The sequence below is a fragment of the Octopus bimaculoides genome, chromosome 9 (assembly GCF_001194135.2).
Source record: "Octopus bimaculoides isolate UCB-OBI-ISO-001 chromosome 9, ASM119413v2, whole genome shotgun sequence".
NCBI lineage: Eukaryota > Metazoa > Mollusca > Cephalopoda > Octopoda > Octopodidae > Octopus > Octopus bimaculoides.
In genome coordinates this window covers 73858402-73862330 of record NC_068989.1, presented here as the reverse complement: position 1 = coordinate 73862330, position 3929 = coordinate 73858402, and the positions used below count along the sequence as shown (strand labels likewise).

General features: G+C 35.7%; 1 protein-coding gene across 9 annotated transcripts in view; it reads left to right on the top strand.

The window, feature by feature from the left end:
* The window catches only part of LOC106875983 (uncharacterized), a 268731-nt gene that overhangs the window by 98088 nt on the left and 166714 nt on the right, over positions 1-3929 (top strand). For 8 of the 9 annotated variants that reach the window (XR_008264922.1, XR_008264920.1, XR_008264921.1 and 5 more), the window contains one exon: positions 1920-2020. The exons of the other annotated variant lie outside the window; for it this stretch is intronic. The gene's annotated coding sequence lies outside the window, so the exon portion shown is untranslated. The remainder of the gene's footprint in view (positions 1-1919; positions 2021-3929) is intronic. 9 annotated transcript variants of the gene reach the window in all.

Below are 3929 nucleotides of genomic sequence, written 5' to 3'. Positions count from 1 at the left end.
GTGTGTGTGTGTGTGTGTGTGTGTGTGTGTGTGTGTGTGTGTGTGTGTGCGTGTACCTTTAAAAGAACGAGAGGATCTGCTCAACTTGGCCATAATACGTAATAATGAAATAGAAAAACACGGTTTATTATCCAACAACTATGATGGTTTTGAAGTATTATTCATTCAACAGCGATTAGTATATTCACATTATAATCTGCCGGAACGTATTAAGAATGTGTACATCATTGTTTCCCCCACCCTCACTCCGGACATGTTGATTTGTCTGTCTTTATGTTTTGAGTTCAAATTCTGCTGAGGTTGACTTTGCTTTTCATGCTTTCGAGGTCGATAAAATATATATACCAATTGAAGACAAGGTGGGTGAGTGTTGAGTTGATGTAATCGACATACCCCGCCCTAACTTGCTGGCCTTGTGTCAAAACTTGAAACCATTATTACAAAGCAAAATATCATAATTTGAATGAATTTGCATGTGTGCGTGTGTGATTGTGTGTACGTGTATGTGCGGGTGTATGTGTGTGTGTATGTCTGTGCGCATGCGTGCGTGCAGGCGTATGTGGGGGGGGGGCATGTGTGTGTGTGTGTGTGTGTGTGTGTGTGTTTTACAGCATCTAAAGTTATATTCTCCCGAAAGAAAATATACTTCAAAGACTTTTACATGTTTATGATGATCGATGTATAAGAGCTATATCAGTCAGCGCCTGCAAACTGCATTCGAGCTATCGTTAAGAGAAAGATCAAACATAGGTCTTCATGACATGAATGAGCTAACGCTGTTATTTATCATCGAATTAGAAAAGATGAGAAAGGGTATTCTTGAAGAGAAGTTGCTGATTGCCTATTGAAACTCGTTAACTATATTAAAGTTATTTAGAATAGTTTGTGGGTATTTCTGTCACCTAAACTTAATTTGTGTAAATAGAATCTAAGTTATATTCTGAAATCGTTTTAATGCAACTGCAACTGAAGAACGTTTTAGAAGCATTACACTAAATTCACTTAAAAAGCAATCTAATTTATTCTAATTGGTCACCGTTTTCCTTTCTCTCTGCCTTGATAATTATGAGGGTATAAATTCTCGCTATTGTCATTTCGAACGAGAAGACATCTTGAACAATACAATTAACTGATAACAGATTACTGACATTATCTGCTACTGGAATGTTCGTATTTCAGATTTCATTATTTTGTTAGTCTGTGTACTGTAAACCTTAAGAGATATAGCTGTGATTACAGCGTGTATCAATTGAAATCGAAGCACTTTGTCAATTGAAAATATTTGAAAATGCTGCTATTGTGTTATTACTCTCCAAATACAGTCTTACGATATGTGAAGCAGGACAATGTGTAACACGATGAATACAAATATAGCAAACACACTTGTTTATTATTAAACTAAATATAACGGACGATGTAAGGATAGAGTTAAACTCCTCATCATTTGAGTCGAAGGCTCTTGTCAATTTCCTGAGTACACGATACTGACGTAGATCCCTACTTTAGTTGTTTGATTTTAAATCGTTGAATCTTTTGGAAAAGGTCTAAATACAAAAGCCTCCGTGTTCCTTGGTTCTAAAATTCTTTAGTGCGTGATCTCTGCAGCAGCGATTGAGCTGGTGACAACCACAATAACAACAACCACAACTGTTGTTGTTGTTGTTATTATTATTATTATATATTTCGTTTCTGGATTTGGTTTGCAAGATTCTACACACACACACACACACACACACACACACACACACACACACACACACACACACACACACACACACAAAATGACTTACGGACAGAAAGTGAGAAAGTCATATGTATGAATGTAGCAATATAGGCATTTATGCATATATATATTTTTTAATTTGCTTGTATGCATTTAGGAATGAATATAATTAAGTTCTTTTTTGTCTTATTTTCAGGTCTCAGTTTTAACGATCCGATAAATATTTGGGAATTTAACTAACTGTCTTACTGAAAAATCACTGAAAATTTATCTTGTTTCTCTCCAGTTGAGTGGAAGGTAAGAAAAGTTTACTTCACTGATGTAACATATTTTGACTGTAAATGTCGATACATTTATGCCTAAGCCAGCGAAATATTATCGATGACTTGCCCTGAGAATTCAACGACTTGATCGAAGAGTTGCGTGTGGGTTAAAAAAACGTTTCACATATCTGATTGATTTTATAGAGTATCCGCTGCCGTCATGGCCCACTTTTAGATACTTAGTGTTAAAATCTTTAAAAAGTGAACGATTTCTCTGTTTGTTTTACATTTCAAGTCAACAGTAAAAAACACAGCAGACAAATTCTCTTCATATCACCCCCTCCGATGCATAGGTGATGGTATATCTGTTGTTTCTTGCACCTCGTTTGATCCGCCAGAAATAGCTAATAAATTACACTCTCCGATACGTGGACGCCAATATATCTGTTACTTCTTGCATCTCATTTCACCTAAAACAAATAGCAAACAAATTTCATTCAAATCATACCTTCCAATGCATGAGTGCCAGTATATCTGCTGCTTCTTGCAGCACGTTTGACCTACAAGAAATAGCAGACAAATTTCATTTAAGTGACACTCTCCGATACGTGGGTGCCGGTATATCTACTGCTTCTTACTGCACATTTGATCTTAAAGAAATACCAAATTTCATTCAAATCACACATTCCGATGCGTGGATGCCAATATATCTGCTGTTTCTTGCGGCTCACTTGTCGTGTAAGAAACAGTAGATGAATCACACTCTCTGATGCGTGGGCACAGATATGATTATGTGGGTAAGGATTTTGCTTTGTAATGATGTTGTTTCATTTAAATCTTTCTGCGGTGCCTATTGGGCATAGGTTTTCTACCACCGGCTCGAGTCGATCAAAATATGGTATACGGAAACTGTACAGAAAAACTTCGGAGGGACTGTTTCTGTTCTTGGATAGTCGGCTTGATCCGTCGTGCAGTGTAACACCACCACCAGAGACTACAGTAATTATAGCAGGGACCAATCTGTTGCATGCATTTCCGACAAAGTCCTTGACATTAGGGGTGTTTCTTCTCTTTCTCTACTAGTTTTGGAATGTCAAGGACATCGCTCTTACTCCCGAGACTATATCATTAAAAGACAGTCAAAAGACACATTTGAATACTGTAGAATTATGTTTAAATAAAGCCATAATAGCCATGATTGGAATATATTTCATACACATCAGTTTGATCGGTGCTAATCTAGGGCTGAACGTCAACAACATTAGCAAGATGGGAAATGGAAAATCTTATTCTTTTTCTTTATTTTTGCTTTCTGTCTTCAAATCCAAAACGGATTTATTTCAAGCAGCCGCAGCCTTTAGATGATCGTATATTATTCTCCGGTAACTTTATTGCTTCTGATAATCAAAGCTTCCATTTTCCAATGTCATTCAGTTGCAATGGACGTCACATCCGTTTTGTCCGCCATCTTGTCTCTCCGAACAGGATAAAAAGATTATTGGACGAATGAAAGCTTATTTAGCCCACTATGAAAATGTTAGAAGCATTTATTTTAAAAGATGTATTATTTAGTTTAGCTTTCTCATACAATTGAACTGGGACTTTTTTTCTATATATATATATATGACATTCAGATATCCTCTACATTATTTTCGTTATTCTTTATTTGTGGTTTAGAGATCAATTTTGACGTTTACTTTGTGTACAGAAAGAGAGATGCAATGTGTGACTAGATATCAGATTTGCTTCGTCTGCCATTTATGACAGGTTCACATGTTTTTTTATATATGTATATAAAACATGTGTGTGTATGAGTACACAACTATTTATATATACATACATATATACATACATATATATACACACACACACACACACACACACACACACACACACACACATATATATATATATATACATATATATATATATATATATATATA